Source organism: Amblyomma mixtum, chromosome 10, assembly GCF_055824585.1.
Source record: "Amblyomma mixtum isolate Tamu chromosome 10, ASM5582458v1, whole genome shotgun sequence".
Taxonomy (NCBI): domain Eukaryota; kingdom Metazoa; phylum Arthropoda; class Arachnida; order Ixodida; family Ixodidae; genus Amblyomma; species Amblyomma mixtum.
The window spans coordinates 161963842-161977812 of NC_143021.1; the positions used below are offsets into that span (position 1 = coordinate 161963842).

General features: G+C 54.2%; 1 protein-coding gene across 1 annotated transcript in view; it reads left to right on the plus strand.

Moving 5' to 3' along the window:
• The window catches only part of LOC149327549 (uncharacterized), a 46514-nt gene that overhangs the window by 371 nt on the left and 32172 nt on the right, over positions 1 to 13971 (plus strand). The gene's annotated exons all lie outside the window — the stretch shown is intronic.

Below are 13971 nucleotides of genomic sequence, written 5' to 3' on the forward strand. Positions count from 1 at the left end.
CTGCTGCAGTTCGGTCTCAGTTTCGGCATTCAGGACTTGCTGATGCATATTTATCGCATTCATCAATAAAAGGATACTGGTGCTTTGAACACCTTTCTCACTCCCGTCTTCATTAAATAAAAGGCAAACATCGCTACCAATGAAGTAAGTAAATATTTCTTTACAGTTCTTCTTCTTTCAGGAGAGCTGCGAATTGTGCTGAAGCTTATAATAAACTCTGACACATGTCCAACCAAAAACTTTAATCTAAAAATCCACCGTTTCGGAGCCGGCTCGACTCCTTCTTCACGGGTGACTGTGGGCAGTAGATAGCGTGTTTAAGGTCGGGGTCGGAGGGATGGAAGGATGGATGGAAACAACGTTATTACACAACAAAAAATCTTCCAGGGTGGTCCCCTACTGGTCCAGGAGTCCACGGGCTTGTGCTTCGCGTAAAGCCCGATTCACCAGCCATTTCTGGCCGGCGGGCTGAGCGGTCCGCAAAGCAGCCTCCCAGGAAGAATGAGTGGGATTGGGGATGAGGGGTACTGCCTTTGGGGAAGGACATTCCCAAAGGTAGTGGAAAAGTGTGGATCTGGGCACGCCACAGGTGGTACAATCAGGAGGAAAGGTGGGGTGAAAGCATGAGAGACAGTGGGGGGAAATAAAACAGCCTGTCTGTAATTGTCGCCATGTGGCGCTGGATAAGGGCGACAAAGCACTGTGGGGTGGTGGCAGTGTCATGCGGCTGAGTTTGTAGAATGTTGTGATTTGATGATATTGTCACGTTGTAGTGACGGCAATCCAGCTGTCAGGAAGACACCAATTAGTCTTGGAAACGAAGCTCTTTATTTGGGCTGATTTGCGCCCGTAAAAGAACTGAATCACTCGGCGGCGGCTTAAGCAACAAACGTGCTCGTCGGTCGTCGAACTACGAATGCCCGCTGCTTGCGGCATCGTTCAATTTCAAGCCGGCAAGGAAACTTCGAGATAACAGGTCCAGATCATCTAGAGATATCTGGAAACACGTAGATGCAGCTCGTCATGGCTGTGATCAATCGAGATTAGTCCGGTCGCTTCTCGCGTCACGAACAAAAATGATAACACCCCTTTCGTGCTGCCTTGCGCGAACGAACGGACACTGCAATGTACGTGGCATTACCCCCCTCTCAAAGAAGCATCGTCTCTATGCTTTAAAATGCAAATAAACACGGAGAATGCTAACTTCGAGGCCTTTAGCGTTCAAGGGCAGCGGTAAAAAGCTTCAAGTCTGGTCGTCGTCGTCGGTGTTGTCGTAGTTTTCGTCGTCGTAGTTGTCGTCGTCGTAATTGTCGTCGTAGTTGTCGTCGTAGTCATCGTCGTCGTAGGGGCCGTCGTCGTAGGGGTCGTCGTAGTTGAGGCATAGTCTTGTGTATTCGGCGATGGAAGATCTTAGTTCTTGCGCTCATAAGCAACCTCACCTCCAGAGGCTGCTTTATTCAGTTTAACCTTCGGGGGCTGGGGGAGCGTCCACGCACTGCGTAGCCTCGGCTAGGAGATGCAAAGCGCGGTGACGATGGCGACGGGAACGTGATAGGCGGCTGGGCGGTGAGCATTCTTCCCGACCCAAGAACTCCTCGATTTCGGCTGGTCGCTGGCCGGGTCGGGTTTGGTGGCGCCCGGGGCTGCTGAAGAATGATTGGAGTCGCCGTCTGGGGCAAGCTAATGGTGGACGTTGCTACTTGCTTTCGCTTCCGGGTATTGTCTGGCAGAGTCCCAAACTCAGGTGCGTCCCCTAGCAGACGTCGGCTTGCGCGGTGAACTGGAGTCAGGTCCTCCGGTGAATGACTCAGAGGGCTGGCGTCACGACTTGTAGGGGGTTTCAGGAACATGGAAGGCTACCCAGCACCTCCACCAGATGTCACGTTGTAGTGACGGCAGTCCAGCTGTCAGGAAGACACCAATTAGTCTTGGAAACGAAGCTCTTTATTTGGGCTGACTTGCGCCCGTAAAAAAACTGAATCACTCGACGGCGGCGTAGAAAGAGAAGTTTATTTTATCTGTCATAGCATAGAAAATACAACAAAACAGATGAACTTAATTCTCTGATCATTCAAGCACATGCGCAGTGACGCAGCACTGAGCATGTCAGTAACGCAGTAAAAATGCCGATACTCGACCGCCGCGCAGGACGATAAAGTATGTCGACCATTTGCGCAAGAACTCAGCCTCGCTCATTGACAGAGCGTCCATGCATGCTTGTTCAAAGAGGCGCGTGCGCAGGCGCTGCAACATTGGGAACATTGTTCTTTGCGGACGCCCATTTAAGGATGCCACTCCACGCTGCCGCCACAAAACGAACATGCCGACACACAAGAGCATATTTTGAAACACTTCGGGAGAACTAGTGCGCGCTTCCAGGCGGGTTAAAAACATGCGTGACACTAATGTCCAAAAAGTGCGCGCAACTACACACTCAAACATTGCGTGCTGCAAAGTTTCAAGCAGACCGCACTGCAGGCATCGGGCGGAGGGCGCCACGCCCCACGCCGCAAGGCGGTCTCTTGTGGGCAGGACCCGCCAGCCTCGCAGCCAGCCGAAGTCCCTGACATCTGCAGGAAGCGTAGCTGAGGTCAGTTGGCGCCAGCGTGCCCGTCTCGTTTTCTGGAGTTGTTCGCGGGTCAGCGCAGCGACCGTTAGTGCTTCACACATTCTGGAGGGTGGGGTTTCATCAACATCCAGATCGGGCACGCTGGCAGTCAACGACGTCAGTGTGCGACGCACATTAACGAAAAATGCCGGCGGCTGCTCGGCTGTAGGGCCAACCACGTGTTGTGAAAAAAACACGTTACGCGCTGTACCCAGAAAATATGTGAGGAGTGTTCTCCCGGGATAGTCCGGGTTGCGTACAAGATCTCGTACTCCTCGCAAGGCGAGCACATTGCACATGGTGCGGATACAAGGTATACCAAACCCACCCATGTACGATGGAAGGCGCATGAACATTCGTGACACAAGTTCGGTTTTGCCCGCCCAAACGAAAGAGCCACAGGCCGAGGTTAGCCTGCGCGCAAACGTGCGCGGTGGGTTTGCGACGCGGGCGACAAAAAAACATGCGGCTAGGATTGTGGACTTAACTATATAGCAGCGCTCTGCCATTGAAAGGCGGAAAGTTGACGCCACCGAGAGGCGTTTCTCAGCGTTCGTGCGGAGGTTAGTCCAGGTTTCGCGGGCTACTTCTCCGCTGGCGAGGAATACTACTCCCAGGACTTTCACTCCCTGCACCCACTCCACCTCGCCCGCAAGGTTCGGTGTGAAGGTGCCAAACCTTAGTGCCTTGCTTTTTCCCCTGTTCAATAGGGCCCCAGATATCTCGCTGTACTCGAGAAACAGCCGCGAAAAAGCGGCGTAGCTATCCTCGTCCTTGAGGAAAAGCGACACGTCATCGGCGTAGGCAGATACCTTGATTTGGCCCTGGCCAGGCAGAGGGAAGCCGCGTATGGATGGGCTGTCGTTAATGCGCCGGATGAGTGGATCCAGGCACAACACGAAGAATGTTGGGGAGAGAGGGCATCCTTGCCTTATGCCCCTGGTGACTGAGAAGGGAGCGCTCTGGTGGCCGTTTACGGAGAGACGAGCATTCAGGTCTGCGTAAAGTAAGCGCAGCCTGCTGACAATTTGCGGAGGGAATCCGAAGGCTTCAAGGACTCCGAACAGATACGAGTGTTCCACCCGATCGAATGCTTTCGCCTGGTCTAGTGAAACAAAGCACCCGCTGAAGCCCGTCCTGCTGGCAAATGTGAACAGGTCTCTAGTGAGTGCCAATGCATCAAACACAGAGCGGTCAGGCACGCTGCTGGTTTGAGCCCGGTGGATTAGGTGAGGTAGGATCATCCGCATTCTTGTGTTCAGTAAAGATGTGACTATTTTGTAATCTGCGTTTAAGAGGCTTATGGGCCTCCATGCTTGCGGGTCGGAGGGGTCACCGCCCGCTTTCGGAATGAGTATGATGCGACATTCGCGGAAAGAGTTTGGACGTAACCCATCCGCGAGGAAGCCGTTGACCATCTTCAGGAGCGCTCCTTGGATCTCTTAAAAAAAGTTTGAATAAAAACTTGTTGGAATGCCGTCTGGACCGGGGGCAGAGGCTGCATTCATACTCTGCAGGATGGCGTGCAGCTCTTGGCTTGTGGCTGGTGCGCAAAGGTTTTCATGCAACTCTTCAGCTACTCGTGGCAAGTTTCCAAAAAAACTTTGTAGAAGCCCGTCATAACCATCTTGAAGATGTAGCCAACTGTCCGTAGAGAACAGGTTCGAAAAGTGGCTTGCGAAGATCGTGCAGATATCGGTCGTGGTTTTGCTTTGGGTGCCGTCTGGGAGTGTCACGAAAGGCACAGTAGCGGGAGCGAATTCCTCTGCCGTGCCTGCGCGTACGTGTCGTAGCACAGCCGGGTCTGATATCGGCCGCCCGAGCTGGTGTGCACGACTAGCTGCCCGTGATGACTGGCAGAGCAACACGTGGTAACGTGCTTTAAGTAGACTCAGGTAATCGCTCATGGCAAAGGTTAAGGGTGCTCCCCTTTGCACTATACGGATGCGCTTGAGGGTGTCATTCAGTGCATGAGTTACCCGGCGTCTGCGGTCTTGACCGGCTGCCACCAGAGTTGCCTGCCAACGAGCCTTGAGTGTGTCCCATGAATCAGTCGCAACGAAGCTCTTGCACGATGCGGCCAACGCCGTACGCAGCGACGCCACGCTTTCCGGGTCCGCCAGTAGGCTCGTGTCCATGCGCCACGTAACAGTACGTGGGGTGTCCTCACTAAAGTCGAGCCTGACTGACAAGGGGTGGTGATCGGAAATCACCGGCGTGCCTGCAGGGAACGCGAGAACTTCGCAGCTAACGACAAAAGAAGCGAGCTCTGGTGGAAAATAGAATTTGTCTATCCGACTCGCTGACTGTGCTCTCTCAAACGTCGCTCCAAAGGCATCCCCGTGAAGCTGCACCCACGCGTCAGACAAGCGGAACTGAGTCACGAGATCGCGGAGCGCGGGGGCACCGCAATAACGGCGACCGTGACCCTGTCCGCGGACGTCACGGTCGATGTTAAGTACACAATTGAAGTCACCGACGATGAAAGTGGGGTAGGGATCAAGGAGGAATGAGTCGAGGCGCTCAAAAAAATCAGAACTATTAGTCCGCCGTGCTGGCGCATATACAACCAACGCACGTACCCGCCGCTGGTTTAGTGTGAAGTCGACCGCAAGAGTGCGGCCGTCCAGCCCGAAAGTGCAATGAGCACCCGCGCGCAGGCAGGGGTTTACAAAAACGACACCAACACCGCACATATGAAAATCAGTCAACGAAAAATAAGCAAAAACAGAAAACCGGGTGGTGAAATTCAGCACATCAAGTGAAGTACGGAAGTTGCATTCCTGTAAAAACAGGATGTCGACGCCCCTAGCCCTGGCAAAGTGCATCACCTCTCTCTGTCTGTCTACGGATTGAAATCCCCGAACATTCAGGGAGAGGAGATGCACAACCGCCATGACTGCCAAGAGCACCGACGGCATAGCATACAACCTAAAGAGCGCTGCCATGGGCGGCGCTTGGCGCGCGCGGCACTTTTTTGCTAGAACGTTCGTTAACAGTCCCTTCGGATTCCGATGATTGGGGGTGGGCACGTTTGAAGTCTGGTCGGGAAAAGTCCATGTTTTCGGGGCCGTCGGCGCTTGTGGCCTCGCTCACCGGTTGCTGCGTGGTCTTGGCGACGCTCGCAGCTGAAGCCGATGCCGACGCCAGGGTCGCCGATGGGAGGGTGTGGCTGGCTGGTGACGGGAAGCGCGCGTCGTCCGCACCTCCAGGAGTCGTCGTTCCTGACACCTGGCCGCACGTCAAGTCGCCTGTCAGGCGAAGCGGCGTGACTTTGTCCGGTACGTCCACCAGGTCGCCCGACGCCACGCTCGACTCATCGCCGCTGCTGCTCTCGCTGTTGAAGGAAGCTGTGCGGGATAGCGGCGGCAAGGGTTCCGCGAAAACAGCACCGAACGGCTCCACCTCGTCTGAAGGCGTCCCCTCGAGCTGCTCCTTCACGGGCACCTCCGTCGCGGGGGCGGGTTCGGGCTCCCTCGGGCGGCTGGTCGTTGGGTGCTCGTCGGCAACAGGCGTCCGGACGGTTGGTGGGCTCCGCGTTTCTGCGGCCACGTTGTCCTTACTCGGTTCCTTCCTCGAGGCGGCGGCCGCCGCATAGGACCGTGGCCGCAGGCAGTCCGCTGTGGCGTGGCTTCCACCGCAGCGCCTGCAAGCCGCTCCGCATCCGGCCGTGTCGTGGCCGAACACCTCGCAGCGAGCGCACCGCGGCGTTCGACACGCCGCGCCGATGTGGCCGTCCTGCCCGCAGCGGGAACACACCTTCCGGACGCCTCGGTAGTCAAACATGACGCGGTGGCCCTGGACGGTCAAGAAGTTCGGCACCGCCTGCTTCATCTCGATCCGGACCACGCGCGTCCCGTTGCCGACGTGACGACGGCCCTTGAGGACGTTGTGGGTGATGTCCAGCACCTTGCCGAAAGAGCTCAGTGCCGCTGCCAGCGCCGCGTCTCCCACGAACAGCGGCACACGAAAAGCCGTCACGTGGACCACGGCAGGACCCACGCAGGCTACTGGGACGGAAGTGCCGTTCACGTTGAAGGCGCCTTCCACGAGCATCTTCTCCGCCGCCGCAGCCGAGGCCATGGCGACGCAGAACTTCATGCCTCCATGGGGCTGGAGGCTCTCTAGCCCTTTCGGGCCGACAACCAACTCGATGCCGTCGACGATGTCGTCAGCTGTCGCGTCGGATGTAACTGTAAACGAAAAACAGTGCGCCTTTGGGGGCGGCGCACGGAACACCGGAGGGGCAGCAGGTCCCGGGCCTCCCATGACGTCACGGGCGGCCGACTGGGCTGCTGCTTGAAGGCCAGGAAGTTGCCCGAGCACCGGCAAAGGCACGGCGCCTGGGCTGGGAGGCTGGTTGCGGATCCTCGGGGTCGCAGTGGATCCGAGGCCCGCCTGCACTTGTCAAAACTTCTCAGCAAGCCAGCGCCGAAAAAACTTCGCTGGTTCTGGACGAGCTCGGGCAGCAACAAACGTGCTCGTCTGTCGTCGAACTACGAATGCCCGCTGCTTGCGGCATCGTTCAATTTCAAGCCGGCAAGGAAACTTCGAGATAACAGGTCCAGATCATCTAGAGATATCTGGAAACACGTAGATGCAGCTCGTCATGGCTGTGATCAATCGAGATTAGTCCGGTCGCTTCTCGCGTCACGAACAAAAATGATAACACCCCTTTCGTGCTGCCTTGCGCGAACGAACGGACACTGCAATGATACGTGGCAATATGTAGATAGGACCGATGGAGCCTCTTTCGAAGGGTTGGGTGCCTGATCATCCGGGGTCTGGGAGGAGAGTTCTCGGGCCAGCGCATGAACGCGCTCATTACCGGGGATCGATGCATGCCCAGGGACCCACGACAGAGTAACCGTTCGGTCGAGAGAGGTGACTGTGGCAAGAATATGATGTGTTGCCGGCGTCGCCACTCCCTTTAGGTAGTGGCGGTATGCGGCCTGGGAATCTGTGCAAATTTCGGTTATGTTTTTGTCAATGGTGGAGTGGGCCAGAGCAAGTGCGATGGCGGCTCCATCCGCTTCTGCAGGCGAATTAGTCCGGATATTGGCGGCGGCCCCCACTCTGCCGTCTTCATAGGCTGCGACTACCGTGAAAAATCCTGGTTTCAAATTTTCTGCCGCGTCGACATAAAGGATATCGGAGCGGTTGCTGTATGTATTCGTGTAATAGCTCGCTCGTGCCTGCCGCCTACCCTGATGGAGACTAGCGCTCATATTGCGCGGTAGGGGCTTTTGATATATGTGATCCTGAGTGCGCAGAGAAATTGTAAGGTGTAGGACTTGTTGGAGTGGGAATGTGTGAATTGAGACGTAGCTGTCGCAGTAGGCGTTGTCCTTTTTCTGTGCGACTCAGGCGGACTAATTGGTTGGTGTGTTGAGCCTCTATTAATTCGATCACTGCATTGTGGGTACCAGTGGCCAGGAGACGTTTCGTGCTAACTGTCCGTGGAAGACGTAGGGCGGAGGTGACAGCCGTGCGTATTAGGATGTCTGCCTGTTGTGTTTGCCGCTGAGTGAGTATGTGGTATGGTAGGTGGTATATAATGCGGCTAATGATTAGTGCATTTGTCATATTGAGGGTCTCGCGTTCAGACAGCCCATGATTGCGTGCTGCCACCCGCCTGATAAGTGCAGCGACGTGTTTGGTCTCTCTTTGCAAAAGCTGAAGGGTGGCGGTTGCATCGAGTGTGTTGCTAATGAGAAGGCCGAGAATCTTCACCTGAGGCACAATGGGCACTGGATTCCCGTACATGTGCAGTTCAATCTGGGGGTCACTAGGGAGGGGCTTCAGCTGCAGGAGTTCCGATTTATTTGGAGAGCAACGGAGGCCTGTGTTTGCTAAATGAATGGTGGTGATGTCTATGGCAGATCGCAGGATATCCTGGGCTGTTCCAAGGGATCCTCCCGTTGTCCAGAGGGTTATATCATCTGCGTATATGGCTGTGTGGAGCCCTGGGATAGCAGCAAGGGCGTTTGCCAGTGGCACTAGGGCAATGTTAAAAAGTAAAGGTGACAGAACCGCCCCTTGTAGGGTACACCGGTTAGGCAGAGAGAAAGGCTGGGAGGCAATATCCCCAACATGGAGTTCTGCCGTGCGTCTCTGAAGGAACGCCTGAATATATTGCCACATGCTGGTGCCGCATCCCGTGGTGGCTAATGTCGTGAGGAAATGATCCTGGCTTATTGTGTCGAAAGCCTTATGAATATCCAGGGCCAGTATGGCTCGCGTACTAGCTGTACGGCACTTGGTGCAAAAGAGAGACTCTTTAAGGGCAAGAAGTACGTCTTGCTCCTAGATGTTTGGGCGGAAGCCGAATTGAACGTTGGAGAGAAAGCCTGTTGTTTCTAGAAACGGTTGCAGGCGATTGAGAATGACATGCTCGAAGAGCTTGCCGACACAGCTCGTTAAGGAGATGGGCCCAAATTTTGAAGGGTGAGCGGTTTGCCCGGTTTGGGTATAAATCGCATGCTGGCATGGGTCCAGGCTGATGGGAGCGTCCCAGCTTGCCAGTGGTTATTAAAGAGCTCCGTGAGTTCCTGGAGGGAGACTTCGTCCAGATTGAGTAGTGCCTTGTACGTTATGCCATCCGGCCCCGGCGCCGTAGAGCGGCGAATACTGAAGAGTGCTCGGCTGGCTTCGTTTAAGGTGATGTCGGCATCAAGTTCTGGGTTAGGTGGAGGTAGATTGGGTGGATCTGCTGACTGAAGGGGTGTGGGTATGTAAGTGTCCCATAGTTGGCCAATTACGTCGGTGCCCTTTTGGAGCTCTAGTTCTATTAGACGTTGTGCGTTTACTTGTGTCTGAGATTCAGTGGTTGTTGGATCTAAGAGAGCGCATAGGAGGGACCACGTGCGTTTTGTGCTTTATGTACCCTTGACATCGTTACAAAAGGTTGCCCAGTTTGCGCGGGCTAGCCTGTTCGCGTATTTTTCTGCCTCGCGAGTGAGAGTGGCTATGCGGAGTCTTAATTTGCGGTTGTGTCGCTGGTGACGCCAGCACTTGAGAAGTCCCTCAAGATGAGCCAGGTGATGAGCCAGATGCGGATCAACCTGCGGTGCCTTAGGGTTATTTTTAATGCTTTTGCTGTTCGCATGGATGGCCTTCACCAGACGGTCTGTCCAGTAAGTGACAGTACGGGGTTCTGTAGAATCAGCTGCCAAGTATGAGCGCAATTTGTCCCAGTCAGTGAGGAGCTGCGAACTATGGATGAAAATCTTGGAATCATAAGCAAAAATAGTGGAGACTGGAAAGTGGTCACTTCCAAAGCTGTCTTGGAGCACCGTGTGGGACTTAACGATTATGTTCGGTGTGGCCCATGTGAGATCGGGTGTGGTGTCGCGGGTCACACTTGTGCCAATGCGAGTGGGTATGGTGGGGTTTGTGATCAGGCTAAGGTTGTAATCAGCCACTGCGGTAGAAATGAGGTTATCTTTGGGGGTATCCGTGGTGTATCCCCAGTGCGTGTGACGTGCATTAAAATCACGCACCACAAGGAGCTTTGACGAACGAAAGGAGCCCAGGATGCCCGGAATAACTCTGCCTTTATCTTTAGGATTACTGTATATGTTAAGAATAGTGGGGCCATATCTGTGTCCCGGTGAGCTGAGCTCTATTGCGGTATATTGAGTGTCCTTGCTGTCGGGCGTGTTTGTCGGTGTGCGGTCTAGCATCGGCATGGATGTGAGTGTCAGGATTGCCGTACGTGGTGTAAGGGCTGCCGTGTGATAACCGCGGATATGAATGCAATTTGTTCCCGTCTCTTGCAGAGCAATATACATAGGGGGGATTTGGGGAGTTTGCGATATATGCGGCTAGTTGTGTTTGTTTTCGGCGTATGCTGCGACAGTTCCATTGCCATATAATTGTTTCTGTTGGTGTAGTAGATTGGCGTCGCCGCCGACCTTTTCGCGTGCTATTGTTCTGCGCCATGTTGCTGGTCTGGAGAGACTGGATGAGGACAGGCAGCGGGTTGAACTGCGCGCTGCCTGGGAGGCAATTCCTGATGAGGTACAAGTTCGAAAAGCTTGTTGATACCGGCTTCATGTTTTTCTAAGCGTGTGTTAATTGTAGCTTCTATCCTGTCAGTCATGGTGTGTATCAACTGTGCCTGGGCTAGTATGAGCTGTTGCTGCATCACTGCGAGTTGTTCAACAGCTATAGTGTTGATTATGCTAGTGATTTCTGAGCGAAGTTCCGCAGAACGTATGTACTGCCTTACCGCCTCTTGAGGTGTAATGGGGGGGGGGGGGGGGTCAGTTTTTGGATAAGAGGTAGGAGTGGAGGCTGCTTGGACGGACAACTCACCCTTTTCAGCAGGGCCGGCTCCTTTCTCGGGTGTAGCGTTCCGGAGTGACTGCGCCTCCTGGGTCTCCTGGATGTGGGCTGCGCAATCACTGGCTTTCGATGTACAGGCCCGTGGCTCGGTGGCGTTTATCTTGGTACCACTGGGCCCCCGAAGAGGTTGAAGTTGTGCGAAATCTCGTTCCAAATTCTTATCTCCGGCGTTCACGGAGTCCACTGTGTGCTTTTCCGTGTGGTTTTTCCTATCCTGTTTGTCCGATGGTTCTGGGCTCTCGGTCTCCATGGCCTGCTCCAAAGGTGTCTGGGCAGCCGTGGTGGCCACTGGGTTTTCCTTCCTCAGTGGTGCGAGGAGTGGCCATTGTTCTGTGTTTCGGTTCCAAGGATTCTTTGGATGGACGGTGAGTGCCTTGTTTGGACCGTTGTTCTGATTCCCTTTCGTGGGCAGTGTTGCGCTGCTGCTATATCTTCGCGGTTCTCCCGGCCGGTCGACTTGGCCGGAAGACTTGGGATCAGTCTTGTGCTCGTGCTCAGTCTTGTTCTTCTGCGCCGTCTTTTGCTTCTGCTCAGTCCGTTGGTTCTTCTGCACATCTAGAAGAGTGCGCTGTGCAGCAATGTCTCCATAAGGATGGCGTCGGTTTGCGGCTTCATCAGCTTTGCTTGTCTTTTCCCCGCTTTTGGTGTAGTTATTCTGTCTTGCCGGGCAGTTAGTGTCAATGGTGGAGTGGTCCGATGTGTCGCAGACGATACAGTACTTTTTGCAATCGACATGTTCTGGTGGAGGATTGCGTACTCCGCAATTGTAGCGCCTTTTCTCCTGCGGGGTGGGGCAAATGTCAGCACGGTACCCTGTTTTCAGGCAGCACCCGCAAACCTGCATCACTGGTCGGAATCGTTTGCACCTGTATTCTATGCCGCTGAGGTAGACAAACCGTGTTATTACTTTGCCTTCAAAGGTATATAGGCATGCCCCCTTTTTGCCGAAAGGCCTTGCTTGAATGATGTTTGTTTTTTGGGGATATGTTTCCGTGCAGTTTAGTAATTACTCTTCTGATGGTATCGGTAAGGCGCGGGTAATGATGCCTTTACATAAGTTGTCTGGTCAGGCTGCATAAGCGTATATTGAATATTCTTTTCCTCCTAGATTGATTGCCTTGATGGTGCACATCTGTTCAGTGACGTCCGGATCCGGGGTGCTCAGAATAGCGATGTTTTGCTCCGGCTTGATCCTGACCCTGGCATCGTGGGTTAATTGGCGGCTGAGCTTGAACTGCAAAGCAGCAAGAAGTGACCTACCGGAGTTGTTATGCAGCATCACCCCTCCACGTAGACGTATTACCACCTTGTACTCATCATGCGGTAGCCTCGGCAATTTGATGGGGCGTGCGGGTCGTGATCTTTCCGCAGGTGTGTGTGCTTCAGCCTCCGTTACAGGTTTGAATCGTTTTTTGCGTGCGTCTATCATCCTGAACCATGGCGTAGCCTTCGGGTAGGCATCAGTCATGTCTCATGTCGTCGAGTTGGAATACTATTTGGAGTACGGGTCCTCCTGAGGCGTCCCGTGCGGTAGGCTCCCCTCCGTTGTGTCTGAAGAAAACTGTCTGCAATTTGCGCTACGCGGTAAGCTGATTTCAGAAGCTATGAGTCTACTGAGTCGGGGGTTCATAGAATGTGAACAGTCCTCGCAGAGGTTTGGTCTCTCAGCCGTGAGCTTCATCACGAGTACCATGCACAAATCACAAGGCCCATAAATCTGCACCACATTACATCAAGCACAATTCCAACCAGGTTATTGGTTCTTGAAGCTCTAAATATTATCTCATTTCAACCTAACTAACCATCACTGCATATGCACAGAAGCAGAGCCTACTCAGGCGTGTTCTTACTGAATATTTTTTCCTTCTCGGTTCGTTATTACGTACGCATCAACATATTGAGACGAAGGGCCGATATTAAAGAGGCATGAAGTACTTGCTGGAAAAATCTTAATAAAGTGCGGTGTAGTTTCTTTTTTAATGTAAAATATGAGATGTTGCGACATCCCTCCTGAACAGCGCAGCCACTCAACACGTCAGGGATGTGGCTTTTTCAGCTTTACATTTAATCATTCGCCTTGCTCGATCTGTCGAGAGCGAATGTACCACTATCCACTGTCGTGCTACGTCAAAAGTGGTGCAGTTATATAATGCATGAAGCCTCTGTTCCTCAACCAGCTTCGTGGCTGGAAGCCAAGCTAGCATCACGAAGATGGGAGGTTGTGTGCGGTGTGTCGCTCAACCGGGAGGACATGTGGCCCAGGTTGGCTGTTCTTCACCTCTGGGTATCGGGCCCGTCCGTGCGACCCCTTCCTGGTGGCGGGCCTATATCAAGCCAGGGCAGGAACCTAGCATAGTCGGGTGGAAGGAAGGTCCATAGAGGATGCGACCTCGAAGGAGGATCTCACCCGTTCGTTGTGTCTGACAGGGACGTATACTGGATGGCAGGGCGGAGGTTGCACTATGCCAAATGTCAGGTCGAGTTCCACACAGTCCTTTTAGTCTCAACGAAATATACAATACCTTTATTTTTTATGCGAAGCATATTAGCGTAGGTTTCGGGCCTTCGCGCGACGCCCGGCGGTGGCCACCATTGACCTTCAAGTGACCTTCAAGTAGGTCACGTGACATGACGTCACGTGATGACGTCACACCGGCTGCAGATGGGGCCTCATATCGCGCCGTCGGTCGCCTCCCGGCGGTGGCCACCATTGACCTTGAAGTGAGATCACATGATGTGACGTCACGTGATGACGTCACACCGGCTGCAGATGGGGCCTCATATCGCGCCGTCGGACGTCGCCCGGCGCAGGCCTCCACGCTTCGGTTCGCGCCGTCGCGCGCGACGCGGCGGCGGCGCCACCATCGCTGCATCACGTGATATGTGACGTCACGCCAGGGATGAAGCGGAGCGCGCCCGCCGTCGCGTCAGTCTCTGTGCCCGCAACCGCGCCAGCGTCTTTGCGCCGGGCGTGTATGCGGTCAAGATGCCTCCAAACGCTAAGGACGTTAATA